Source organism: Salminus brasiliensis, chromosome 7 (assembly GCF_030463535.1).
Source record: "Salminus brasiliensis chromosome 7, fSalBra1.hap2, whole genome shotgun sequence".
In the NCBI taxonomy this organism is placed as follows: domain Eukaryota; kingdom Metazoa; phylum Chordata; class Actinopteri; order Characiformes; family Bryconidae; genus Salminus; species Salminus brasiliensis.
Genome location: NC_132884.1, coordinates 36121147 through 36136625, shown reverse-complemented (window position 1 = coordinate 36136625; position 15479 = coordinate 36121147). Strand labels below are relative to the sequence as shown.

Sequence of the window (15479 nt, the reverse complement as noted above, 5' to 3'; positions counted from 1 at the left end):
GGTGTCCCAATACTTTGGTCCATTCCGTGCATGTATATCACATTTCTAAAATCTGTATAGTGCCATATATCAGATGAATGTGTCTATATGGGCAAGCTAAGTTAAGTAAATACATAAACTGTATTTGGACCATTTACCCATCATAAATACACCTATGATCCATATTCTGGGGCGCATAGGTACATACGTTTGTGGCAATACAAAATCCTTGTATCTCCAACTTGACAACTTTACAGGAAATAACCTTCTTAACTCTCAATTGAAGTCATTTCGGAAGACTTTCCATTAGTCCAGTCATTAAGAAATTTGGACATAATGTAAAGAGCAACTGCCAGATTCACATTACGTCAAAAAAGAAAGATACAAGATACAAGGTTGTAGCCCATCAGCAACAACATGTTTTGTAATATGCACTCCATCATCTATGATATTTGTGCATGTATGGCCTCATATTAGATTTCTGTATGGGCCAAAAGGTTCAAAAACACATTAGTCCACAAATACACCGAAAGCAGGTGCTTTCACATCCTGAACCCAGTGATCCTCAAAGCTGGACTGGGTATAAAGGCGTGAGCTGGTGCACAGTGCACTGCTGAGCGTAACCAACTCCATCAGCATGAATAAGTGAATGAATAAGTATAGATATTTACTCCCCCCCGACACTGGCTAAAGAGCTTAACATTGGCACAACTTGCACAAAGGGCTTATTTAAAAAGGCCCGCTCTGCCTTTGTTTAAAGTGATATACGGATTCCCATTAAAAGCACTTGAGCGCTTCCAGACTGGAAAATCATTTAAACACACGGCGACAAAAGAGAGAAAAGCCTCGTACCGCCTCCGGGCACCCAGCACGCATCTAAACCCTACATTGGGGGTGGGGTGATTCACAACAGAGCCTTGGGCCATGGATACAAAAGGGTTAAGCTATCACTTATTTGGAAGTGTGTGTGCGTGCGCGCATGTGTGTGTGTGTTCTCCCCATCCACCCCCCTTTCTCCTGCATCCCTACCATATGGACCTAATGGGGCAGCATGCTGGCAGCTGGAGCCTCCAACAGTCACCTGTGTCCCAGCAGAAGGAGAGAGGGGGGGGGGGGCGGTGAGCAAGCAAGAGCGAGAGCAATAGAGAGAGGGGAAGAGAGAGAGGGAGAGAGAGGATGGGGATGGGAGGCCAGCAGAGACAAAGACGAGGAAAACAAAGGCTGCACCTGGTGCCTGTCAGTCCACACACACACACACACACACACACACACACACACACACACACACACACACACACACACACACACACAATGCACACACATCTGTTCCTCTCCAGCAATGTGTGTGTGTGTGTGTGTGTGTGTGTGAGCTCCGCAACAGGTTGCAGCTTTTCTCCATCTTTCTCTGTGTGCACACGGCTGCTTTGGCTTTGCTAATTACACCAAAGCACTGCCCCTCTTGACCCCACACTTCTCAACATTATTGAGATGAACTCCATGTATGGTCTGTGGAAGGTCAGGGCTTCATTAAGCTCCTCTATACCAAACCACACCAGCGACATGTTCCACATGGGTTCACGAGGCTTCTACCAGCAGCTGATGGCATATGGAGATCTATGCGGATGAGTATTAGGACAATATCAGCAGAGGGGAAAACAGAAAGAATCAATCATCAAAATGATTCAATGATTCAATCCTGTAACAAATCTAAGCTGAAACGGCACACTCACACTCTCTCTCTCTCTCTCTCACACACACACACACACACACACACACACACACACACACACACATACACACACATACACACACAGTGTGATATGTCCTTAGATGTGTGGTTCTTCTTGTGTTCTCGTAAGTCCGGCCCAAAGTGGGCTCAGAGTGGCTAAGCGATCCGATGCACTACCACTATGGTCCGGATATCACAAGTTAGAATCCCGCAAGTTTGATGCCATCAGCAGCCCAAGCCTGAGCGCACAAGTGCTTTCCTTAGGGCAGTTAGAAAAGAGCCGGTGGCTGGCTTAGATGTACTGGATGAGATGAGATACCCTCCTAGTGTCGGCAGCGCTGCTAGTGCTAGGGGGAGTTATGACAAATGGACCAATAAAAATGCTTCAAAATGACTTCCATTGAAAGCGAAGACTGATTTTTTTTTTCTCCTGTAAAGTTGCCCTTTTGGAAATACGACTTCAACTACAGTAAGGACCCAAACAAACACACACTAACACTCAGAGTTGTCCGTTTACCAGGTGTGCTCAGTTTACTACTCATCCCAGAGATGTGTGTGTGTGTGTGTCTGTGGTTGAGCCACAGTGGAGTCCAGGTGTGAAACATGCCATTGGCTCTATGATGTTAATCATCCCAGGTCACACTTCTGGAGGAGACATTCGGTCTCTGAGGATGATTAACTCAACACACAGCTACAACCTAGAAATCTCAAGTTTCACTAAATGATTATAGGCAAACATCTATACCTGACCAGTAGGCTGCTATTCTGCTTAATGGACACACTAAAAACTTGCATACAGCTCCAGCAAATGGTAGGTCAAGCACTGGTCCGCGTGCTGGGATTGTGAAGTCCGGTAGAAGATTAACTGACTGCGGTGCTCCCAGGGGGCTCTGGTGAACACTGTGGGTTAAGATGTGGTTTGGGGTCAGTGAACGCACCACAAGGGCTACTGGTTGTGCGTTCAGCCACGATTATTTTAACGTCTTCATCTTAATACTCTTTCATTTAATGGCATTTAAAGAGCGACTACATCCAGTAGTTATTACATCATTATTCATGTGTAATTATATTGTTATTAACACTGAATATAAACTGTGAGTAACTATGTAACATGCAAGAGCTCATTCTGCAACACCCTTATTAAATCACATGTCTGAAGTACTAATCCTATTAATCACCAGATCAACTAAATATGCAAAGTATTAAAATTCCAAGAAAATTCCCTGTTTCTACTGTAATAAGACATGCCTTACGATTCCCTGTTGAACCCGCTGACCCCGAAAGGACCAGGGACCCCACTGGAGAGTGGAGGAAGTGACAGGGACAATGGCCTTATTGAGCGGCGTGCACACTCTCGGCATCGTAAAGCGGCTGTTTCAGAGCTAATCGGTTGGATCAATAGCTGTTCTGATGACATGACAACAGTTATCACAGCTCCAGCTCGCACAACTAATCTGGTACTTCCTTCTGGCTGCGCTGGCCAACAGCTGCCCCATGTGTGTGCATGTGTGTGCATGTGTGGTATGTCCACATGTGTATGGATCTATTTCTCTCAGGACAAAAAAAAAAAAAAAGCACTAATCTCAGTTTTGCCCTTGTAAGGATTCTCGCTGGCGTGTGCCCTGAAGTCGTGAGCTTGAGAGAACAGTAAACTGAAGAGTAAACTTCGGAGTAAAATTAAGAATGCAGGAAAGCATGCTAACATGTCTTCTCGCTCTCACTTTCTCCCTCTCGCGCTCTCATGGAAGGCTGATAAATGGTGGCTGTCCATTACACACAGTCCAAACCTCTGTAAATTTACAGGAAAGCAGACAGCCAGTCTGCAGGGAAAATAACACACACACACACACACACACACACACACACACACACACACACACACACACACACACACACAGAGGGCTGTCAGTCTGACAGTATGCAGCGTGTTCTGGTGTATGTCTGTCAGGGCTTGCCTGGAGATTGTGTTTGCTAAGATTACGCAGGCCTGCAGTGACAAGCAGTCAGCAACAAACACAGCCCTGAGCACCTCTTCAGCTCACTGCAGCACAGCTTCCAGCTAAACTCTGAAATTTTGACACTACTAAACACACAGCTACGGGAAACCATCAGACAAACTAGTGAACGTAGATATTTTGGTCCTGGGGGATTCAGCAATTACTATTCGTCTGCAAATGGCGTGGGTAATATGGCAAAACTATTCCGTCATGATACTTAAGGACATTCGGATGATACATGACCAACATTATGATCTTCTGACGCAGATCAAATTGAACAAGTAGCATCAGATTCTATAATAATAATAATAATAATAATAATAATAATAGAATTCAGTAGTTGTTGAATTTGGTTCAATTAAATGGAGTAAAATGACTAATGAAAATTTTAATGAAAATTAAAAAATTGAACATCAGTTTTATAGGCCCCAAAATAGAACCCTGTGGGACTCCACAAGGCATGCTAAAACTAATTGTTCCCAAATAATGCACAATACTTTCTGTATTAGGATTAATAACTGAATAATAAACCTAAAGATTAAGGTGTTCAATACTGAGGATACCAGGCTTTCAGAAAAGTCTAAGCATTGGCATAATCAGCATAATCTTAATTCAATCTGGGCTGGGAGTCCCAGAGAGCACAATGAACATTACTTTCTCTGGGAGTCGTAACTACTTGGTGGAAAATTAGATAAATATATATATATATATATATAAACTGTCTTGTGCTGGTTGGTCTCGAGTTCTATTTAGCAATGGCACAATCCTGCATTATTTTTTGTGATCTCGATACTAAACCTATGAAAATTAGCCATTCGTTACCGATACCAGCCTGATACATCCTATACTACACTTTAACTGGACCACAATGCAGGCCACCATGCCCAGACAACTCAAACACTACTACCCCACAGGAAGAAACACAAGCTCAAAGGGATCCAGGATCGGCTCAGATTTGAGCATTTTCAGCTGATTATGGCCTGATTAACCGGACTGGTGCCATCTCCAACTCTGCATGCTTAAACTGGGACTAAACCAATACCAGTCAAACCATTAGATTGAATCCAGACTGGCGGTGAGGTCAGAAAGTCAGAGCTATGATGCTGGGACAGATGGATACAGAGAAGGAGAACGGCTGCTGGTAGAGGAACATCTCTCTCACGCTCTGATTTCTCCAGCATGGCATTCTCCCGTTCAAGCATGTGCCACGTGGATTAGAGAAAAACCAATAGAAAACCTCCACAAAATTCAGCTACCTTTTAAACACAACCGTTTGGTCTGAAACCCACACAACAAACAGGACAGCAGTCAAAAAATATTAGCCATATTTAGCCCCTATAGAACCTTACAGCCCATCGCTGGGTAAATACGGTCACCATGAAGCTATAAAAGACCTTCAGCATTCAAACACAACCAAAGCAGGCTATTCTGACAGGAGACGGCTGTGATGCAAGAATGACTGCAATTTGTTCAGTGGAGGAAACCTAAACGCCAGCGCTTCACACTTTCCAACAATGCTTAGAAAGAAAGACGGTGAAAGACTCAGTAGGTTGTTGGGTTTAGTTTGATAAGTGAAGATGCATGGTAAGAAAGAGCTACGGGCAGCTTTACCAATACACAGACAGCCAAACAAACAGGCAGACAGACACAAACACAAACACCTCACCTCACCTCCTCTATAGGATGGTCCAGTTAAGCCTTCTGCCTGGTTCCAAAACAAAGGGGGAATAAAATAGCCAAAATAAAATAAAACAACCCAGAAAAATGAGGAGTTCCTTGTGTTCTGGTCGTCTTACAGCTCCTTTTTTCGCCTGCCCTCGTTCCTCTCCTTCATATGTGGGGCATGTGTGTGTAAGCCCCCCACATATGTGAGCAGAGTTCCTCTCGCAGCCGGAGAAACACAGATGGAGCCCAGATGGGTGAGGAGATTCAGCAATACTTCTTTATTCCCCCCCCACTCTCTCTCTCTCTCTCTCGCTCGCTCTCTCAGCTTTGAGCTCTCTCCGTTTCCATCTCTCTACTTTCTTTCGTCCTTCTGTCGCCCTGCTATCTCACTTTCCCTCCTCTATTAGCAATCTCAATTGCTCTCTCTCTCTCTCTCTCTCACACACACACATACAAACACATACACAAGCACACACACACACACACACACACACACACACACACACACACACTCCCCCCTCTTTCACAGTGCTCACTCAGAAAGCGTATCCTGCTGGGATAGTGACACGCCCACTTAGTGGCTCCCGGCCAATCAGCTGATAATCTATTTAATGTATTTAGTGAGGCGGGCCGGGGCGATTAACATAACTAATTGTTCTGGCACTAAAAGGTCAAACAAAGTATGTGCCAGTTGCAGGAGTGGGGGAGGAGGGGGGGTGAGGAGGGGGCTGTTTTTTTTAACCCACTCCAAATAATGAGGACATAATTGAGTGTTGTGCACTTTAGTGGAGGATGATTTATATTGCTCTATTTCAACTGAAGAATCTGTATGTATCCAGGTCTACACACTAACACACTCATCTAACTATAGAGCTCAGATATTGATCGATTGATTGATTGATTTTTCACTTTTGGACATAAATGCGAATCTGGTGGTAGGTCTTTACATTGTGATGACCGGACCAATAGCAATGCCCCAAAAGACTTGGGTTATATATTTTTACACTGACTTCCATTCAAAGTTAGGTTATAATTTTTCAGAAAGGACATATAATCTACACTCCTATAAAATAAAGAGTTCTCTGTGTGATGCCATAGAATAAGCAATTTCCATAAAGAACCTTGTTAAGAACCAATTCTTTACTAACTTAAAAGGTCCAAAAATGGATGACGCCATGAATGCTGCATTGCTGAAAGAATCAGTTATAGCAGCTGTATGTTTAAAGGTGTAGTTGACTGGTATAAGAAATGAGATCATTAGAGCCTTTTGACTCTGTATTAGATTGAAAACAAAGTAATTTAAAACAAATCTACAAAATCATGAAAATTTAGGACCTTCATCTGCATTACTTTTAGACTAATAGAACCAAGAATGTTATATGTTGACTCAACAGCCAAAAGAAACACACACACAGGGTGTGTCGAAGAGCAGCAGACCATGAGGTGCTAGATGTCTCAGTTTGGAGACTGGCCTGAATGAGGTGTGAACTAACCGCTAAATACTGAGAGTGTGCTCAGCATCTGAGAACCTCCTTAATGACTAAGTAACGGATACACACCTTCAGTGACATACAGCTACTGTATATGAGTGAGTAAGAGTGCCTGTGTGTGTGTGTGCGTGTGTGTGTGTGTGTGCGTGTGCGCCAATTCAGAGTTCTCCTGCTTCTTTCTACCAGGTGCAGGTCTTCATTTCACCAGGTGCAGTATACATATATGTATGCACACACACACACACACACACACACACAGTCAATCATTGAGTGAGCTGAAGTTAGCAGAAAGAGATCATCTGCTGGAGTTCACACGCTCCCTCCCTATCCCCGTCTACTTTTAGCAAAATAAACAGGGTAACGAACAACAGAGAGAGAGATAGAGAGAGAGAGAGATAGAGATAGAGAGAGAGAGAGAGAGAGAGAGAAAGAGAGAAATAAAGAAAGAGAGAAAGAGAGAGAGAGAGACCACAATAAATAAATTATACTGTATCCCTACCATGACCATGTTAGGATGCATGTGTGTGTGCACACAATTTCCGTGGAAACAGCTGTGCAGCCGATCTTCACACAGCTGCACATGGGAGATGTTTTTCTTCCCAGGCTGAGACGAGCCATGATGAAACTGACCAACACACACGGGACAATATACTTATAACGGTCAGTCAGCTTACACACACACACACACACACACACACACACACACACACACACACACACACACACACACACACACACACACACACACACACACACACCACTGTCCTCACACACTTTTAAACATCTCATTAGTTTGAACTAGTGATGCACAATGATCTCAGAACCAGAGCAGTATCAGCAGAGAGCTGCTTAAACACTGGGTCATTGATCACAGCGCTGTGGGTTCAATACCAGGGTCCACTTAGCTGCCACTGCCGGGCCCTTAAGCCGCTCTGCTCCAGATGTGCTACAGCATGGCTGACCTCACACTCGGACCCAGCTGGGACGGGATATGCTAAGAGAAGAACCTCACTGTAGTGTACAGGTGTAGAGGTGCGACGATAAAGGCACTATATGGGTCAAAGTAATGGTGTGTATATATATATATATATATATATATATATATATATATATATATATATATATATATATATATATATATATATATATATATATATATTGTACTGATTGTCCAGTATGTACCTGGTCATGTCGCGTATCTGCTGCTGTATTGTGTTGCACCAAGGGCCTGACGGACCTCATTACGCTCCACTGTACACAGTTTACGCAGAGGTATGACCATTAGGACTAAATTACCACTCTAGTCGAAGTTGCTTCAGTCAACGTACAGAAAAATAATTGACATACCCTTTATATGTGTGTGTGTTTGTGTGTCTGCCCACAGTCCTGTGTGAATCTGAGTTTACACCCACTAACTTCATTTACATTTTAATAAAGAGCCACCGGCCTCAACCCTTAGAAGTTTAGGGCCCATGCCAAAGGAGATAATGAGCCAGAGTGAGTGTGTGTGCATACACACACACGGGTGATAACACAAAATGGGCCAAGAATGGATGGGTTTGCATACAAAAACTAGCAAATCAATAAATAATAGAGGCAGAAAAGGAAGTTTTCTTGGGGGACTATGTCGCCTTACAACTCCTTGCATACAATGTGTATCCCTCCACCCCGAATAGCTTTGAAAGAATAGGTTTTAGGTGAAAACATAATCATGGAATTACGGTAGAATTGTCTGGTTTCATTCATTCCATGTTTACAGCTTAATAGTTTTAAAATGGCAAAATTATCAGAATTAAAATTAAAACCAAAAGCTTAAAAGCCAAAAAAAAGTAGGGGACTATTTTGCCCTAAGGAGTTCCTGCATGTATCCCTCCACCGCAAATATATTTGAATAGATTTTAGATGAAAATATTACAGCAGAACTACCATTAATGTATATATCGGATAAGTATTAACATATTCATAACCATTATAATAACTTTGATGAAGTTTCAGAGGCACGGTCCTGTGAAGAGTCCTGTTTACAGCTTAATGACAGTTTTCTTGGGGGACTATTTTGCCTTACAACTCCCTGCAAACCCATAACCCTCCACCCTGACAATATTTTAACTAAATAATCTATAAATGATGCCTCACCAGGTTATTATATTCATAACCCTTATGTCATTCTTAACCCTCATGTAATAAAGTGATTCAGACATCTGCTTCCATTCCCAGCCATTGTAAACAATCCTGTTTACATCTTAATGACAAAAATATACAGAAAAAAATAAACAAATTCTTGTTCAAAAGCCAGAAACACATGAAGCAGTTCATTTTGTAGCTGCCGGGGTCGCCGCAGGTAGGACGGCCTTCATATTTCTCAGAGCAGGCCGCGGAGAAACACGCAGTGTACTCTCCAGCCCAAACAATGCCATCTTTGTTTATTTCTACAAACCACAACACCACCATCGCTCAGCTGCAGCTTGTTTGTATCTGCGCTGCTCTTCACAGCAGGCCTGATTACGGAGACATGCGCCGGGGAAGGTGGACATTAGTCAATTTAACTGTAACTGAGGGCTTGAACACATCATGGTTTTATTTAGGCCTGTAATCTACACAACACAGCCTTTCTACGATCTACTACACCATCCCCCTCCAAGAACAGCGTGGTTTTGAGCTCAGCTGAGCCACACGCTCGACAGAGAGTTGAAATGCAGAACGAAAGTGTAATAATAAAACGCCCTGGATCCAATTTAGAAAGGATTATAAACATGCAAGTCCAGCTTTTAGCACAGCAGAGGAGAATTCCCTTATATAGAGTCGCAGTCTGTGCTTCTGCATTTAGAGAATACTTGGAGAAGGTGCGTTACACTCTCGTGCACAATGCAGAAAAACGACAGACATTCCAGTTGTACCTATCCAAAACCTCCATCCTCCCTGCCAAAATAACCTCTTTCCAACCACACTCTCCAACCCCTGCCCCCCCCTTCCTCGTTCCCTCTCTAGCTCTTGCGCGCTCTCTCCCGCTCTCTCTCTCTGGGTTTGGAGTGGCATTCCTTCTCTCTGCTCTCGGCTCCAGTATGTCTGGCCATGCTGCACGCCTGGGAGCCATTAGTTTAAGTAAAGCCCGACGCACCCTGCCCACCCCCATCACACACACACACACACACACACACACACACACACACACACACACCTTCTGCAAGATTCACAGTAAGCATGTGTGTGTGTGTGTATATATGTGCATGCACAGGGAAAAGGTTATGTGAAGAGGAAATGTGTATGTTGTACAAGTGTGTGTGTGTGTGTGTGTGTGTGTGTGTGTGTGTGTCAGAGAGTAAGATCGTGAAAGAATAAGCACTGTGACAGTAGTGTGTGTATATGTGTGTGCGATTATGTGCCAAGTGTGATACAGATAACTAATATATATGTGTGTGTGTGTGTGTGTGTGTGTGTGTGTGTGTGTGTGTGTATTAGGGAGACGCGCATAAGTCTGCACTTAAAATTTGAGAGGTGGGTCACACGCTCACTTGGCTGCATCACCCTGAAGTTTCCACAGCCTGCAGCCAAGACAGCACAGACAGAGGACACACACACACACACACACACACACACACACACACACACACTTTACTGCCATGCAGTCAGAATTATTACCAAATCAGGCTCCAAAGAGACCCCAGATATTTCTCTTCTCGTGCTCGAAACTCCAAATCAGTCTCTTTATTAATGACTTCACTGCTCCGCTCGGTTTGTCCCTCAGCCCCAGCCGTTCCCAACGCTCAGCACTGTCAATTCAGCACTGCACATGAACGTAAACCAGCTGAGTGAAAATTCGGGGGGAAGCAGCTATGCAGGGTGGGCCGAGTCAGTATTACATATTTATTACTGCGTCTGAGGGGCCGAAACAGTTCCAGCTCATTCTAATCCTGACCAACGGAAAGCCACTCAGATAACACAGGAGAGCAAGCGATGGACAGACGGAGAGTTGTAGGATCCATTGCAGGATCACAGTAACACCTAACATTCACATTACTCTTACATCCATGGCCTATATCTGACGCTCTTATCCACAGAGACTTGCAAGGTTACTCGCATTACAGAGGAGGGCCAAAGTAGTGTTAGGAGTCTTGCCCAAGGACTCTTAATGAGGTAGCGCAGCATAGTCACCCAGACCAGGAATCGAAACCCAGTCTCCCACAGGGCGGGGTAGCTCACTGGCAGGTAGTGAGTCAGCCGTTGCGCCACAACCACATTTGAGAGAGACAGACAGACACACACACAGAGAGAGAGAGAGAGAGAGAGAGAGAGAGAGAGAGAACAGAGAACGGGAGTTGGTGTTGGACAGTATGTTCAGCAGGGTCTGGACAGTGTCTCCACTGAGCACACAGAGAGCCACTGTGGACGAGAGGAAGCCGATCCAGGACGAGGGAGGAGAGAGAGAGAGAGAGAGAGAGAGAGAGAGAGAGAGAGAGAGAGAGAGAACGAGAGAGAGAGAGAGAGAGTCCCCATTTACTCAAATATGACCATTTTGATAAAGCCCATCTTCAAACATCAAAGTTACACCATCTCTCTCTCTCTCTCTCTCTCTCTCTCTCTCTCTCTCTCTCTCTCTCTCTGAGTGTGGGTCTCTCGCTCACCTGCAGTTTATCCTTTAATCCATCTTTCTCCTGCTTGTTGGCCTCTGGGCTAGAGAGGCAGCTGTGTTATTACCATACACACACACACCTGTGCTTTGCAGGTGGCTCAGCTGCAATGTGCGTTGAGAACACCTGGCTGTAAGGAGAGACACTAAGTGTGTGTGTGTGGGAGTGAGTGTGTGTGAGTGAGTGTGTGTGTGTGTGGGGGGGGGTAACATGCCTTTCCTCAGGTTGGATGACAGGGCCTGTTCTAGCTTGTCAAGGGCACCATACCTCACAATGCCTCAGGGACACACACACACACACAAATTGTGTGTGAGCTTGATGTGAACACAAACAACACCCCCTGCGCCCAAAAGGCTGCAAAAATGTACACACAAACATACACACCCATACACCTTCCCAGTAGTCTTCATACAACAGCTAGCGTAAAGCCTTCCCAGAAGAGCGGCGGCTGTTCCTGCAGGAAACTCCCTGATTCTGGAGGACGGTTGCTGCGGTCATGTGCCAATACGGCAGGCTGCATCCATCAAGAAACGTTTAGGGGTGGACAAGAAGTTCAGAATCATCAAGCTCATCAGAGAACTGCTTAACAAATAAACATCAGTCTTAGAGAGGTGAATAATGTTCAGAAGAGCAGAGTGTTCTGGATTACTGCAGTAAAATATCCACATTCATTTTACTGCATTTTGGGACCCTAAAGAAATAATCGTAGAACCTCCGTATAATGCTAATCCAGGTGCATCCCTGTAGGGCTGCGTGGTATAAATGTTATATCATTAAATACTGTCTAGTACGCAGCCAGATGCATGTGCATTTAAGAGAGCCTCAGTGTGTGTGGGTTCTGCAGGATCTCACTGACTGGCAAGGTCACACTCTGAAAACCCCACTGCAGCTGCGAGTTTAGCGACATGCGACGAAAAGGGAGACCTCTAAAAGTGTAAGATGCAGGCATCAGTTAGCTGAATAAAGCCTGTGCTGTGGGGTTTAGCCAGCTAGCTGGCATTAACTTATCCAAGCCTGGCTACAAGTCCAAGCATGGCAGAACCGGAGTCTAATTTCCCCAATTCTGTTACTCCCAACACCAGTCAATTCCTGTCTAGTCCTGTTCGTCAACAGCAGCTGCACTGGCCTGTCCGACTCTGGTGTTGAAAGCACACATAGCTGAAATTAGTGTCCAGTGTGCTGGACATCTGTAGCCCACTGGCTAGGGTAGCCTTTGCCAACTAGCTCTAAGTCACTCTAAGTCATTTTTGTCGTAATCTAATGCTGATTGTCTGATTATGGCTTCTTTTTCAAAAAGAACTGTTCAAAAGTTTGGATTACTATTTTCTTATGCATCCAGACAGATGTGGGTGTTACTGATGTGTTATAACGCTGAGGATGAAGGACCAGAGTTCACAATGAGGGTTTAATCAAATGAGAATCCATTACAATGACTGTATCTGATGCAATAACAGATTCTGGTGTCTACATATTTGCTAGAATTTGTATTTCAATCAGCACTGTAACTGATCACTGAATACATTATTAATCCCAAAATTATTCAAAACTTCTACTACTACTACTAATAATAATAATCTAATTAACGGAACATTTTACCTTGATTACGATTAATGAACAATTATATATGCTGCTCCTCCATGTTAATCATTGGACAGGGCAGAGTCACGTGAATATACACACAGTGGTACGTTTTTAAGGGGACAGAAGATTAAGACACAGAGTGGGGAAAGTATTAAAAGTAAAAAAAAAAAAAATAATAAAAAAAAAAAAAAAAAAAAAAAAAAAATATATATATATATATAGTTTAATTAATCAGAACCTCTAATTAAGGCCTAACAGTCTTCCATTCAGTCTTCTATTCATTAATAATTAAATAAACGTCTTCAGTTCTCAGAGCTATATGCTGTAAAAATAATGTATAATATAAAAGCTTGATACAAATCCACTGAGGTGTGTGTGTGTGTGTGTGTGTGTGTGTGTGTGTGTGTGTGTGTGTACGCACCAACTACAAATACACTCACACTCACTTAGACACTCTGTCAGCGCACAGGAAGAGTTCTCACAGTCTGGAGTGAAGGGACTTTTTCTTTCTTTCCTTTTTTTTAATAATCCATTGGCCGCTGACAGCCACGGAACAGCTGGCTTTCCCATCGAAGACAGGCAGCGAGAGAGGGACGCAGAGGGGGAGAGGAAAAACGAAAGAGAGGGAGAGACTGAGTGAGACAGCACGAGAGAGAGAGAGAGAGAGAGAGAGAGAGAGAGAGAGAGAGAAAGAGAGAGAGAGAGAGAGAGAGATGACAGACCAGAGAAAGAAGTGATGGGTTTAGAGAAAGGCTCAGACTCCAGAGTGAAGAAGTGGGGGACTGCTGCAGTGTGGGTTTTGTTCAAAGCAGTAGGCCTCGAGCTGGATGAAGGTGATGAGTGTGTGTGTGTGTGTGTGTGTGTGTGTGTGTGTGTGTGTGTGTGTTTTAAGCGAGACACTTAGTGTGGTGATAAGCCTCTTTCACAAGCTCTCAAGTGCTCCTCCAATGACAGTCTACTGAACTGGCCAGGGGCTTTATCCTTTTCTCAGAGTCCCACCGAAACAGACAAAAATCGGGAGGGAAGTAGGGGGTGGGGACCTGGACCTGGACCAGAGAAAACACTCAGAAAACCCACGTGCAGAGAAAGAAAAAGTGTGTGTGTGTGTGTGTGTGTGTGTGAAAAAGGTGACAGAGTGAGACTCTAAACCCAACGCTCTGAAAACTGGGAGTGGATTTTGCCATCGTCAGTTATCTACAGAATTAACTCCATGGAGTAGATTTCAGCAGCAGCACTCAAAGGACACCAAAGCAAATCACTTCTAGGAAGACTAAGAATAGTCTCTCACTCTGTCCAAGACTGTCCACTGTCGGACCTGTTGTTGACCCTTAAAATGTATTGTGGACCTTACTGGACACACTGGAGGGTCAGCGAAGCCTTAGTCTTAATTCCAGTGCCATGAAGATGTTTGGATCCGCTCGGCACTAATTAGGTCACCATAAATCCTCAAATTATTGTTTTAAAATGAAAATCTGTTAATATGTACAGACTTGCATCAGCAGGAAACGCAAATTCAATTATCACGGACAAAAAAGGAAGACCAGAAAACAAGAAATGTCTTGGTAAGAGCGCTTATGACTCTAAAACCACCCAGTAACATCAAAATGAATGCATTACTGTAACAAAAACTAAAAAATAATTTTACAAAGCGTTGTTCCCAGATTTCTCCTCAACAATCCATTGTCTAGATTTGTTCAACTACAGCACCTGATTTAACTTCATAAGACGCTGTTCAACCAAACCAGGTATTAGATAATGACTATAACTAAGTAATACGAGCCTTCCTCAAGAAAAGCTTTGGAAAAGCTTCCACCACCTGCCTAATAGTGAGTAAGTCCTGCTTGTGCTGCCACAACAGATCTGACCCTTCGAGGCATGGACTCCACAAGACCTCTGAAGACATCCTGTGGTCTCTGGCACCAAGATGTTCTGGCGGCAGATTCTTCAAGTCCTGTAAGATGTGAGGGGAGGCCTCCATGGATCACATCAATGAGCCTTAGGTGCCTGTGACCCTGTCAGGGGTTACTGGCTGTCCTTTCATGGACCACTTTTGGTAAGTAATGACCACTGCATACTGGGTGAGCTGTTCTCCCGTGGGTAAAATGTGTAATAAGTGTTCCAATAGTAGTTTTATAAAGGTTCAGATAATCTGGTCCGTTTTCCTGGTCCACACTGTAGACTCTGGCATTAGGCACAGCAGTACCATGTCTGTTTGCTCCAGAGAGTCCTATTCTATTGGCAATACTTTACTTCTACAGGGACTAGAAATATGTGGACATGTAGTGTAACTAAACTCTTCCACCCAAAAGAGCAGAGCTGATGCTAGCTCAGTGTCGCGCTGCATCCAGGGGATGCTTTGGTCTGGGAAGCGAGAGGCCAGAACGGCGTAAAAAAAAAAAAGACAGGAGGC

The 15479-nt window shown here is 44.0% G+C and overlaps 1 protein-coding gene across 6 annotated transcripts in view; it reads right to left on the bottom strand.

Annotated features, from left to right (window-relative positions):
• The window catches only part of cbfa2t2 (CBFA2/RUNX1 partner transcriptional co-repressor 2), a 40226-nt gene that overhangs the window by 20030 nt on the left and 4717 nt on the right, over positions 1 to 15479 (bottom strand). Inside the window, exon 1 of one of the 6 annotated variants that reach the window (XM_072684801.1) lies at positions 5372 to 5654. The exons of 4 other annotated variants lie outside the window; for them this stretch is intronic. The gene's annotated coding sequence lies outside the window, so the exon portion shown is untranslated. Of the gene's footprint in view, positions 1 to 5371; positions 5655 to 15479 lie in introns of those variants that run through there. One more of the 6 variants, XM_072684799.1, reaches the window with a different exon arrangement.